The following is a 15,167-nucleotide window of genomic DNA, read 5'->3' as shown; positions in this document are numbered from 1 at the left end:
GATTCACTCTTACTATTTGATAAACTCCACATCTCTTCACACATTTCTTAACATCCATATACAACTAAGGCCAAAAATGCCTTTCCTTCAACAAACTCAATGTCTTATCAATGCCAAATTGTTCTACCAAATCACTATTATACTTTTTCCTTATCAAATTAGTTCTCATTGATCCTCTTGGTATACACAATGGAATTCCTTTGAAAAAAAAAACCTTCTCGAATGAAATAGTCTTCCTACTTACTTGATTGAATTAGAATAGGTTCTGTTCACATTTTCCATGGCTCAGAAAAATCAGGGTCAGTTTCATACAAATTCTTCATATCATCAAAACCAAGAACCTCAATTCTTATTTCAGCTAGCAAAGATCTTATTCTACTCAATGCGTCAACAACTTGGTTAGATTCTCCTCTCTTATGTTTGATGGCAAATGTAAAATTATACAAATAGTCAACCTATTTCATGTCTTTGATTTAGCTTATGCTAACTACCCAAATACTATAAAGCTTTATTATCCATATACAACACAAATTGCTTTAGCACCAACTAATGTCTTCATTTCTTCAGGGCTTGAACAATAGCATAGAATTATTGATCATACACAAAATATTTCCTTTGAGCATCACTCAACTTCTTAGTGAAGAAAGCAATAGGTTTACCTTCTTGACTTAACACAACTCTAATTTCACTACCACTGGCAGCATAAGTAATTCAAAAACCTTCTATTTCAACATGTCAAAACTCTTATCAATGCCCCATGTCCACTTAAAATCTCTTTTGTCTCCTCTAATTATCTCAGTCATAGTGTTGTAAATTGAACTAAAATTCTTGATGAACTTTCAATAAAAAATTGGGTAACCATGAAATGATCTTACCTCACCAACATTTTTAGGTGTAGGCCATCCAAGAATTTATTTAACCTTCTCATGACCTATTTTCAAACTAGCAACTGAAATCACAAATCCCAAAAACACAATCTCCTCTTTCACGAAGGAACACTTCTTCAGATTTATTAGTAACTTTTTAAAAAAAACTCTACAATACATGTCTAATGTGCAAAAAATGATCTTCTCTAGTTGGACTAAATATCAAAATATTATCCAAGTACACAATCACAAATTTACCCAAGAATAAATTTCAAAAAAATACTCATTAGACTCATAAAAGTACACGATGCCTTAGTTAAACCAAAAGGCATAACCAACCATTCACACAAACCTTATTTTGTCTTGAAAGAATTCTTCTATGCATCACCTTTTCTAATTTTGATTTTATGATACCCACTCTTCAAATCAACCTTGATGAAATATCTTTCTCTACTCAAGTAGTTGATTATATCATCCATCCTTAGTATAGGATACTGGTACTAGTCTATTATTTTGTTAAAAGCTTGGGAGTTAGTATACATTTTCGATTCCCAATTATTATTAGGTGCCAAAACATTTGATGTTGAACATGAATTCAAACTTTCTCTGATCAAACCTTTCTACGATAATTCTTGAGCTTGTTAGTTGAGTTCCTCATTCTTGGTTGCTGCTAATCAATGTTGTGCTTTATTTACAAAACTAGCTCCATGAATCAAATCCTTTTATGACTAATGCTTCTCATAAATGGTGGACCTACATCAAGTATATTATCTAAAATGATCTCCTTGTACTTGTCGAGTAACTTCTCAAACTTCTTTAGAACTTTATCTTCTATTTTCTCATTTGGTTGGCTAGGAATCATGACATAATAGATATCATTTGTTTTCAAATCATTAACCATTTTTCTTCCTTCCATCAAACAATTTTTCATAGCTGTACATATCTCACCCACTATTTCTTCAATCAAAGGTAGCAAGATTTGTTCCATTCCATCAACCCGAATAGTATAATTATTCAATCTTTCATAATGTACAACATGTCTATCATATTTCCAAGATCTAACTAACAAAATATGACAATAGTCCATAGGCATAATATCACACAACAACTTATCACAATACTTTCTAGTTTTTAGATTCAAAAAATATTGTTTTCTTGCCAAAAATGTATGTTCATCCTTAATCCATGAAATATGGTAGGGATTTTGTTGCTTCAATATTTCCAACTGGAAGTTTGTAACCATTTATTCTAATGTTAGATTCTCTCAGATTCTTTGAACTTCTACTTTCAATGGTCAGTCTCTACACTTTATCAACAACTCTAATGCAGGAGCATCGTGGGTCAATGGACAATCCTGCATCAACCAAAAGTATTACTTTATTTTCTATACCAATTTATTGTTCATGGAGTAGTCATTGCTTCTCATAATTCTAAGTTGTGCACACTTACATATTAATATAGACTCCTTGTAGATCCTTACCCTAAGTACACATACTCTAATGGTATTTGTGTGTGGAGTTTTGCACCTGTTTCTCTGCTCACTTTTCACTGCCTTGTTCATCCAATGTAGTGTGAGGTTTCTTTTAGCATGATTTTTTATGATGATGTGGCATCTTGCATGGTTGGAGAACATCTCTTGGATCATGTGCAAACCTATCCTTAAGAACACAGATTCTCTTTTGGTCATTTGTTGGTTCTTTTTTTTTCTCCTCCATTATGATAAGATCTATTTTGTAATTAATTTATTAATACATTGAATTGTGGTCTTTTTGTCTTTATAAAGACTTGGACTAGGTTTATAAAAGTTAATTTTTGGAAGTTTGATGGTAGTAGAGGAATGAAAGATGTATCATATATTGAGCTTTCAGGTCTAGATTTTGTAATTATTTGTATTGGTCACAACTAGGAAAGCCTTACAACCTAGCATATATATTTGATCATGTGAGTTCTAATTAATCTATATCTATTCATGAATAAAGTTTTATTTGTTGCTAGATTTTTGGTTTCTTGTGTGTCTATTCTTGGCAAGGTGTTACAAGATTGGAATTGGTTTCTCCCTGCTACCTACCTTGTATCAAGTGGTATCAGAGCAAGGTTTTGTACTTGTGACCTTGGAATCATGGAGAACTTTAATTGGATTGGTTATAGGGTGACATATCTAAATTCTCACCTATAACTTGAAGAAGGTTATTATTCTTGTAGTAACTATTATCAAGATGGTTCGAGGTAGAGGCAATGCAGATAATGCCATTATGGATATGTTGAGATAGATTGGAGAAAGACTTGAAGTTATTTAAACAATGCAGAGAAGAGGTGTACATCTTGAGGATGTTAGTGATAATGAAGAGGTGGTACCTAATCCTAATCCTAAACCTAAAGTGGAATTAGATGAGGAAAGGCTTCTGAGAGTTTTCTATAGGAAAAACTTGAGACCTCTTGTTGAAGTTGCTTCTTATGCTTGATACTAATGTAGTGTTGGATTGGATCTTTGAGATGGATATATTATTTGAGTATGAAAGTACCCATGAGAATATAAAGGTAAAGATAGGAGTCACCAAGATGAAGTGTCATGCTTTACTTTGGTGGGTTCATTTCACTAGTACATTTGACCCCATTTCTACACCAAAATTTTTGACCATCTAATAAAATGGGGTCAAATTGTTCATTTTATGCAAGGCAACATATATAATTTTTTTAAATAGAAGCCTGTGTTTGTCAAAATTTTGACCAACACGAGCTTACACTATGTTAAAAACAAAAAGAAGCTCTTTGCCACCCTAATTTCAATTTTATGCAACCGGAAAAAAGGTTGTTCAGTTAATGTTTTTCCTATACTGCATTTTGTAGTGCTAGGATTATGTGCAGAGGAAGGGTTTGAGGATTATGTGCCAACAACATTTTACTACTTTAGTGAAAATAGGGGTTTGACAACTTCAGTGCAACCTCTAGAATAGTAAGGGTATATCTCTGTGATAACTTTGTCTTTTTCTTTCTCCTTCTTTTCCTTGTTTAGCACATCATCTTCAATCTATTCAACCTCATGGGTTGCCTTTGTTATAATATCTTAAATTTCTAAATTACTAACCTCATTGGCTATGAAGTTGTCTTGATTGTGCTCTTTATCCTCAAGAGTAGTGTCAAGTGTGATTGGAATTCCTATCACAAAGAATTTTGGTTTTCTAATAGTGTTATAGAGCTAATTAACATCATTAGTTACATTTTGAGGTTTGATTGGCTATTCTCTTATAGAGATACCAACTGAATTTAGCCTCATACTTGTTTCATCTAGAACCTCTTCTAAATATTTCTTTGTCTCCTCTTCTATCTCATCATATAATCCTATCATTATCTTCAACATTCTCATCTTTGTCCTCATCTTTGGCCTAGCTTTGTCCAAAATTCTCTTTATTCACCAACTATGGTTAAGGTGCAAAGCTCATATAATTTTGTTTCTCTATATGTGTTATCCTATTCTAGTGAAAGTTGCATCCTTACATCCATTTTTTCATAAATAAGGTTTGGAATGCTACCCTTTATCTCTAAAATATTTCTCTTGAAATTCTGCAAATACTTAACAACTGAGTATTCAATTATAGTCTAATTTTTTTTAACATACTTGATGTAATATTTCTCAATTTGATCCAATTTTCCTTCATTCTTAATCCTTACAATGATCTTTTTCAAATCCAGTTTCCATTTCTTTTTTTTTCTCTTCAATATTAGTTTGTGTGAGTTTTGATGTTTTTTCTTCTTCTTCCTCCCTTTCATATTTTAACTTAAAAATTTCCTACCTTTATCTATCTTCTTATATTCTATGAACTTAGCTTTCTTATGTCTTGGACCTTATGCCTTTGCCTTCTTTCTTGTAGCTCTTGTAGGTCCCTATTTAGCTAGTTTTTCTAACTTAGCAGTAGGAGGAGTCCTTGCAGATCTCCTTGTAACCTTGTGAGGTTGAGGAGTATTCTCAACTTTTATTGCCAAAATATCAAGTGTGTCTACCACCTCTACACTCTTTGTAATGTTGTCCTTGATTGGTTTTATGCTTGTGCTTCCCAATTGAACCTTTATTGAAACTTTGCTTCCCTTCTTCATCACTTCCCATTATTCTTTGATAATGCCCTCCTTTTTTCCAATGTTTCCCACAAATTTCTCTACCTTCATTTTTCTAGATCATTTGTATAATTATTCCCTTACTTGTCTAAATTTCTCATTATAAGTCCCCCATATTTATGCTTCCTTATCTCTAGGTGAGACCAACATAACCTCAACATATTTTTCAAGAAATTCTTGGCTAACCTCACAACCAAGAAGGGTGAATAAATATCTCTCTAGGATCAATAAACTCCATGCATGCCAAATTAGTTTCAACCATAAAGAAATTTATATCTATATACTTCTCCACAACTAACCTAGGTATTGTATGCATATATTTCATCTCTGTTTGAAATCCCTTGAATAGACCAAATAGATCACAAATAATGTCACCTTTGTATTACATGTGGTAGTGCTTGGTTACCAAAGCATTTGTTGGTACATAATTAGTCCAAGCATGTGGGTGCATGCTTCTTTTCTTCATTACAAACACAAACATTTTAGTTTAATCCAATGGCTTTGCTCAATCGTTTAATGTTTAATGTTGATCATATGAGCCCTGTAATATCTAATGCCATAGAATTTTAGGGCCGCCAACCGACATCCCCACATTCCATATGAGATCATTTGAACATAGGGAGATCTCTAGAAAATAAATGATTTTAGAGATAACTAAAATAAATGTGAGTACTTCAAACTTATCATAAGAAGGAAATCACTTATTATTTTCTTTTTTATGTTTTGGATGATTTCAATTTTCAACTTCACCAAAAGACCAAGGATCCATTGAAACATTTCACTATTTTGAATGCAATTGTAGTCAGTATATTCTAGGTTTGAATGTGTTAGATTATAGCAATAAGATTTTTGTAGATACACTGCTAGATATTTTTTGTGTAGATATTTTCTATTCAACAATTTGATTTTGTTGATAAGTTATCCTTCTCTAATTTATTTGGGCAAAATTATGTGTTTTTCGTTCAATTTGCATTTGCATTGTAGGTATATTAGAATTATAGAGCACATTCTAAATATCTAATCTACTATTCTGTAGACTTCAAACCCCTATATTTTATAGTTTTACATCCCTAAACTTTTGAAGCACATTGTATTCTATCTCAAAACTTCAATATTGCTACATCTTTAGGAAATAGTGAAGTCCAATCTTGAAAATAAAAGTTCAATCGAAGTCCAAAATATAAATGTAATGCAAAATTTGGCTATACAGCTAGCTATCAGAATCATCATTATTTAGCACAGATTTCAGATCTAGACATTTGGATTCTAGCGTGTCTCTGTGTATCAGGTAATATTAGTGGTAGAGGAATCGTATCAAATCAATTGCTTAGTAATTAACATACATCTTTACATGGAAGTCAAGAAGGATTTATGCTTAGGTCAAACAAATTTAAGTAAGCTGAATTTCATCCATTATATAGATTCCTTATCAAATATTTGGAAATCACAGAGCACATCTTCTTAAAATGGCATTTGATAAATCCAAACAAAAAATTCCCTTAAGAACCTACACTCTCTATTTTATTTTGAGATGAGGAATGTTGATCATTGCCTTAACAAGAGGAGCCTGACTATGAATAATTTTACATACCAACAACTTATTTTCTCTGGGGCTCCTTTTATCTCTATGGTAAGTTTACACCTTTGATCCCTACTTCACTAGATTGAAATTGCAAGCAACACATTCTAGGGTCACTGTATGGAAGCTAATATAATGCAATAAACTCAATTTCCAAGACTGCTAGCCATTAATGTGGGAGCCTAATTTCTCCTCACTTCTAAGATTAGAATAACAACAAATTTAGTATTAAGCACAACACTTTACATGTTATAGATTCTTTTGTATCCATTGATACTTGTAACTAGTCTCCTTAGGGGAAGTGGCTGTATACACATCATTTAAAACATATAAACCATTGGCATGATAACCATATGCAATTAGTTTCTATTTAAAAGCTATTTGGTTTTAATAAACCAACGTAATACGTTAGCAATGAGTAAGAGTTTTGATAGTTATCTTCATTTTACACCATAGGTTTAGTGTTGAAGCATGTAGCAATTCATAGTTTTTATACTATTTTTTTTTTAAAACTACTGTTAATAGAAGTAAAATTGAGTTGATTATTCATAAATCTATATTCTACAACTCTTTAAAATAGTTTATTTTTATTCAGAGGGTTCCCAAGCTACTATGCAATCTCATATTTGTAAGCTACAATAAAGATTTATTTGTCATTGTGTAGAACTAGAGTATACTTTGTCATTCTACAATAAAGATTTCTTTGTCAATATTTTTCGAGGTATTTCTCAATAACAACCAATTGGTTGACTCAATATCATTCTTGAGTTGAAAGCCACCTTCATAGTATAAACAATAATTTGGATGCATGTTTACCTTTTTCCTCTCTTATAGATCATGAATAATTTGGGTTTTTACTCTTTTTTGTTCCTTGGATGGGAATTTATTCTTTTTTTTTCTACCGCAAATAATGAAGAGGATGAGTATTTTACTCTTTTTTCTTCCCTTGCAAATAATGACTATGAATACTAGTTTACTCAACTTTGGAAACCTCTCTGAAACAAAACTGTAGGAAGACAGATCAGGAGCAAAGCTTGATTTGGTTGATAAGCATTGAAAAAGGATTTTGGAGTTTGGAACTATAAAATATTGCTTGCTTAAAGGTGTGGTTTTAGAACTTGTGGTTTGAAATGTGTTTCTTTGGATTCCCTTAAAATGTCTAATAACTTATCATTATAGAAACAATAATCTCAGACAAAGAGTTCCAAAGTACTTGAATTATTTTCTCCTATTAGGGATCTTGATACTTGAGGTTTGAGGTCACTAACATGAGCTTACCCTTAAAGGCTTGCATGTTTAGTAAAACTTTGATGGGGATTCCTAGCTCAAACCTTGAAATACCAAGAACCTTGAACTTTAAAATTTTAAAGTTTTCCTTTTTCCCATGTTGAAAGTTGGTTGCTGCAAGGGACTTTAGGACATCTCTGAGATAGCACAAGGATGTTGCGGATGGGCTTACATCCCCTTGGGATTTCCCAATGAGGAGGATTCCCAGGAGACATCCCTCAAGGGCAGGAAAGAGAATGTCTTATCCTTATCCCTAGAACATCCCCTTTCACTAGACATAGTATAAAACATTGGAAGGATCAACCTTAAGAAAAATTTCAAAATAGTTCATGGGATACTCAAAGAAAAGTGTATCAGAAGATTCCTAACAATATGGAAACAACACAAAGTGGTTAAAGATTGCTTTCAATATTCAGGTCCAATCTATCTCTTCACCAATGATTTAGATTAAATCATTGTACAACTTTGCACCAAAGTCTAGACAACTTGCCTACAGTTATGAGTATATGAATACACATATCTCCATTGCTCCAGTCAAGGATTAGTGTCTTGATTCAACTACCATATTGAATGTGGTAGAATTATGAACATGATAGTCAACCAATCAGAACTATTAGCCTAGGGCTATTAGAAAAGGTCAAAATTAATACACTCTAACTATTGCCTCAATACATAATTAGGAATCACTAATGAATGATACCAAACATCTTCCATGCAGTTTCAATAAAGTTGCAGCGTACTTATCACCTAGCTGATTTGATAGTAGTGTGTGCTAAATAGTTCAATAATGTTTCAAACTTCCTATTTGTACATGCAGCTAGAAGCATGACAGTCTTGCATCTCCAAAGGATATATAAATAATAGTCTCAACTGATGAAAATATTAACAAGACACTAGACAATATATAAATGTACCAAATTCTTTCTTGTGAATTGTCCATCAAGATAAAATTCCAAATTTATGATACTCTTGTTATCCAACATACACATTTTTCTTAGAATCAGAACAAATATTGTTACAAAAGTCCTAGAACTTGGGTCTAAAAGGACAAAAAATTATCTTAATTAGAGGATATAGAAACTTACTGACTGTAACTAGTAGGTATGTTCTGGACAACCTAGCTTTTCAATTGGGGACCTAGGTCCCTACCTAAATATCTAGCATGATTAGGTTCCCATATAAATAAGTAGTGTATTGATCACAAGATACTAGCTATATCGACTGGGCCACAGATTCTTATTTAGTAGCAATATTGACCAAGTTACTTTACAGACACTCTAGCATTGTATAAGTTTTTGGAGTTCAGATTCCATTCTTTTGTTATCTTAGCTTTCTTTATGTATGTTTTACAGTTGTAGTCACACCATACATGCACACACATACCACAAACATGGTTGTTACCACAAAGATAAACACTCATGTTGATGACAATATGTCATGGGGATCACTTGGATTCATACTGCATGACACATTTAAGCATAACACCATCATCAATGAACCACATTCATGGGTTCCTTTAGATGGCTATTGCCCATGGGGGCTAACTTGTAGGCTCCATACCTATAAGAAAAAGGTGAAAACATATGGCCCTAGCCAGTTGGGCTGAATTTCCTTCTTTGAATAGGTGACACATTTACATTCATTTGGATTTGAAAAGAATGAGATTACCTACCTTAAAGTTATGAGAAAGAAAATTTTGATTATATTGTGTAGAGAGTGCTTTCTGATAAGCTCAAAGGCATAGAGTATGTTCATCCAACATTTTTAACTTATGAAAATGATTCATACTATTATTGTCATCACCGATCACTCCTTTAAGGGAGACACATAATGATGGTATCTCTAGTATAGGAGCATGATAGAATTTTCTCTATATACTAGGCTATAAGGAGTAGATCATGTATCTATAGAGACACTAGTGCAATAAGCTCAAAAAGCATAGGTTAATTGGGTATGCCAATCTCTCCCATTCTTAGTTAGAAATGTTTGCAATATTTTCTCAATGGTCTTGTGAGAGGTTTCTACCTAATTGTTGGATTGAAAATAATAAGGTATAGAGAAGTGATCTAGTACACAAAATATTTTTGTAACTATTTTACCTCATTTTGAAAATATGTCCCATTATTTGAGACAATAGTGGAAGATAAACCAAAATGAAATTAGATATTGTCTAGTAGGTATTGATAGATAATTTTAGTGATGGTAGACCTTAATGGGCCCCCTTCCACCCACCTACTAAAATACTATGAGGTCATGATGATAAAAATATGGCCTTTAAATAGTGGCAGAGATATTTTTCCAATTATATCTAAACCCCATGTCTAGAAGGGCCATGGAGAGTATATTCTCATATACATTTCCTGTATATTCTTATATACATTAAATTACACCCTACAGAGCAAACATGGGCTGTACAAAAACCTAATTCCATCTTGGGATGGATTGAATTCAAGATTCATGACGTGCTTCATTCCTCAGTTTATGGAATTTTCAAACATGTGAGGTCTCAATCCTAAACAAATTTGTAGAGAGGTCTTAGTAATATTTTGACATTCTATGTGTAATATATTAATTGTTAAAACAACCCAATAAGGGTCAAAGGAGAAGCCAAAATTTGAAGGAAGATACGTCTAAGCCCCTTAGATCAGTTAAAAACTAAAAGTATTACTAAAATATCTTACATAGATTGCCTTCTTTTATGACCTCACTTTTGATAAATTTCATATATAATAATGACTATTGCAAGCCTTAAGTATTCAATCAATGCAATTGGACTAGATTTATCTTCATAAAATCACATCAGTTTATTTTCTAAGCATCATGCTACATGGAAACTAGATAATTGAACCCTAATGAGTAAAATGCCTGACCTATGATCCTTTTCAGTAATGAAACTCAAGAAAAGAAATTTCTTTTCCATTTGGTAAAAAAACAAGTTTATTCATTAAACAATCATATGATTTTTCTATTAGATCATATTTTTGTTCTGGATTGGGCTATTCTCTCTATAAAAAGAATCTCGGACCTATTTAAAATTGAAAAGCAGTTTTTGCTACATTTTGAATGATCAAATATCAATAGTGTAAAACTTCTAAGATTTTGTTTTTAGTTCATCTACCACACACAAGAGATGGTTGATATCAATCAATGGATAATGTTGAAGCAACTTCACATTTGATTTAAAATCACTAGCCAACAAATGACTTCTTACACACATTAGCATAGCACAACATATGCAGAGTAATATGTCTTGCAGTAATAGAGTAGGCAATGTCTAGTCACCAGATAGCCTAAAATTTTATGCAAAAATTTGATACACCTCAGAAGCATCGACTCAAGCTCTCTAATATGCTAGTATCTTTTATTTCATTATGAAGAAAATTAATAGAGAACATATTATATTTATTTAGTTTTTTGGGTATTTGATAGCTTATAGCTTTTGTAAAACTCTGATTGAAACTTTGTGTAAATGATTAATAGAAGATTCTCTCTTTCAGATGGAAGATAGAAACATACCATAGGCCCATAATATTTCTTAGAAGTGAGTCCCAAATCCTTAGAACATCAGGGAATCTAAACTCTTGTGTGAAAAGCAGAGTAATCTACCTGAATGCATAAAACTGAGGGTTAACCTACACAACACAAGAAAGAAGAAGCACACTCCATTGTATCTTTTCCATAAAGTAGTATTTGATAAATGCATAATGATTTCCCATCTAAAGGATATCTTAACATAGATGAAAGGTTAGGTTTCTACTATGGGATAAAAGATTACTCTCGTAAAGACACATTAACTTGCATCTAAAGACAAATTATTGTACATCATTAAAAATTATATGATTGTCAACAGAGCTCTCATTCACTTGTGAGTTAGGAGAGGTTTCTTACTACCCACCAGGATAACACCCCACCTTTAGCCTCTCTCATATGACTGGTCAGAAATGAAGGATGCAGATCTGTACAAGTCCTAGTCTATGGTGATATGGGACAATTATGGACAGTGTCTAGAAACATAATTTAGAGAACAAATACAATGAAAACAACACAAAAATGTAATGTGAATCAAAATAAAACTCGTTTTCCTATGACAAAACATTATTGTGTTGTAATGGTAAAAATCAAGCAGAAGATCTTGTCCTTCATATTCAAAGTTTATGCTCATCTATATTTTAGTGTTGAATGACCCTTAACTAGTGAATCTTGGATAATCATTATTTGATTGTAGGAACATGTATTCATTTTCTTATATGTTTTAGCTTAAATTACTTAATGTTCTTAGGATTATTTTGTGTTAAATCTTATTGATACACAATCATTTGGATTGGAATGCTTAGGACTTTGGCTACAATTCTAAAGAGGAATTATTGGAGCTTGCTTTCCTACCTTGAAATCATTCCACCTTTAGCTCTCGACATCTTTAAACTGCAAGACAACACCACTTGTCAAACATTTGGGTTTCATATTTCATCTAAAATCAAAATGCTAAGAAGCAAAATCCAATGAAGACATCCTCCTTAGATGATTTCTATGAGTATAATATCTATTCTTTAAATACAATTTGCATTATGTGGTTTCTAGACAAAATGAGAATTTCAATTAGAACACTTAATCACAAAATTCATCTAGTCTTTTTTCTCCTTAAAGAAGATATCTAACAACTCCTTTCTCATTTATTTATCAACACTTACCTTGTTGGTTGTAACAAAATGCTGCATTTCTAAACTCAGATCTACAAGCATTTGAACCCTCTAGATTCTAAGTTTAACACTAAATCCATTTGAGTTTAGATATCTTGATCTCTAATTTCTTTTCCAAAATCATCCTTCAAGGTGAAACTCACCAATCTGCTCTTCTTATATGCTTATGGAATTGTTTTGGATGTTGAAAAGATTTTCAACATCCAACCTTTATAGACTTTTGAGTCCTAAATTCATGTCCCTTGATGTTAGGCCCAAATGGTCTACGGATTAAGTTTTTTTAAAATTGTACAACCACCATGAGGCCAAAATTGCATAAGCTATTTGATTTTTAATTAAGTGAAATCTGAATTCTTGTTTTGACCCTTAGGCCAACCCACTCATGCCTATTTTTAAACAAATTTCAATTGCAATTATTTCATGGCTGAAATTGTAATGATCTTAGGCTCATGAGTTTTTGAAATTTACCCATCTTTTGAGCTCATGTATTCTTGATTGAAGATTGCATTAATATGTTTCAATCTTTTAGTCATCTTTATTAGTTGATGCATTAATCACACTACTCATTGCTATCAGGATTAGTCAAGGAATGCTACTGTTAGCACCTAAGTAACTTTCAACTTGTGACATATCTTTGAGGCATTTTGCAAATAATTAAGATACATTGTCTATAAATCCACATTTTGCAAACATCTAGGCCTTCTAGAAATTATAGGATCATTTTAGTTACATTTGAAAACATTAATCAACAAAAACCATATGTGCAGATATAAACATTAATCACATGTCCAATTTATTTGCAGATATGTTTTCTTGTGAAGAAAGACCATGCCTAACAATATTAACGCTGAACAAAATAATGAGACAATGGTTGCATTGTGGGCTCAGTTTGAAAGGAAACTCGATAAATGTTATTGTCCTTGCAAAAAGTGTAAAGGCTTAAAGACTCAAAGAATTCTAATCACAATAGCCCAGAGTCATTTTAGGCAACATGGTCATGTTGAAGGGGGCCACAATTTTCATCCATTGCTGATTGTGGATTTTCTACTGGAGGAACATGGAGGTGTGAATATCCAAGCTAAGGATAACACTCCTATGGAAGAAGATGATAATGTGCCAGAGGACATGATTGAAGAAGATGGTATTGGGGCAGGTGATGAAGAGGCTCACAATGATCGTATTAGTGAATTTGATAATGATGATGAAGATGGTCTTGATATACCTTTACTTGAGAAGGCACATGAGCCCTTATACAAAGGCTCCCAAAAAACTCTACTCTTAGCTAAAGTGTTGTTGGTGAACTTAAAGGTTATGAATGGTATATCCAATGTAGCAATGTCACGTATGCTAAGGTATGTCATTTTTTTCATCTTCAATGTTAGCATACAATTACTATTTATTATATTAAGAATGCATATTTGTTGTTGTAGGTTGATTAGTGAGTTTTTATTACCACCATCAAACATTTTTCCTCGTTTGTACCGAGAATTATCTAACATTATGAATCAAATTGTAATGAAGTATCAGACAATACATGCATGTCCCAATGATCACATTCTATATTATAAACAACATGAATTTGCAACAGAATTCCCTGATTGTCATATTAGTAGATATCGGTTAGATCAAATAACAAAAAAAGTGTCTCACAAGGTTCTTCAATACATTCCCATTATTCCACATCTTCAACGGTTATTCAGGTGCACTAGCTTGGTACAATTTATGGATTACCATGCATGCAATAGAATTCAGGATGACATTATGCGAATGTCTACCGATGGTTTTGCATTTAAAGAGAGAAGAAACATGGTCACACTTTAAAGAAGAACCTCATAATCTGAAGCTTTCATTAGCAGCGAATGGTGTCAATCCATATGAAGATATGAGATTTGTTTACTCAGTGTGGCCTATTTTTTTTATTAACAATAACATTCCTCCTTGGATGTCCATAAAGAGGGAGCACATAATGTTGTCAATGATTGTGCCAGGTATTTTTTCATTTTATAGTTATCTAAATTAATTTATAAATAGTGCATGAAAATGGTCATAATAATTATGTAACATTTATGTTCATTCAATTGCTAAGTAAATACCAAGTTAAAGATATGAACGTGTATATTGAGCCCCTAATTGACAAGTTGTTGAAGTTATGAAATGGCATCACTATGTATGACATCTCTAGACCGATAGGACATCAACAATTTCAATTTCATGCAATGCTTGTATGGACAATACATGATGCCCCTAGGCTAACTCATTTTTGTGATATGTTATATTGTTAATATCATATATTTTTGGTCTGTTATAGTGCTTACACATTACTATTGAATGTTTAAGTTGTGCACGATAATTGTACATGATCCAATTATACATGATCTTTTAAGTCTTCAAACAAAGGGAAAATTTGTGTGTCCAGTTTGTGGTCCGAAGATGAAATCTTGTAATTCAAGAACTTTAGGAAAGTAGGTGTTTGATGAGTTTAGACACTTGCTCCACAATAATCACAGGTATCAAATTTCTGAAAAACATATTTTCAATGGGAAAGAAGAGACATCATCAAGGCCACGAAGAATGACACCTCATTTATGGAAGTTGGAATACGATCGACTAAGTCGTCGAGGTAATGTC

This window comes from Cupressus sempervirens, chromosome 1 (assembly GCF_028749045.1).
Source record: "Cupressus sempervirens isolate cs-2001-9-10 chromosome 1, ASM2874904v1, whole genome shotgun sequence".
Classification (NCBI taxonomy): Eukaryota; Viridiplantae; Streptophyta; class Pinopsida; order Cupressales; family Cupressaceae; genus Cupressus; species Cupressus sempervirens.
This window is presented reverse-complemented; position numbering follows the sequence as displayed.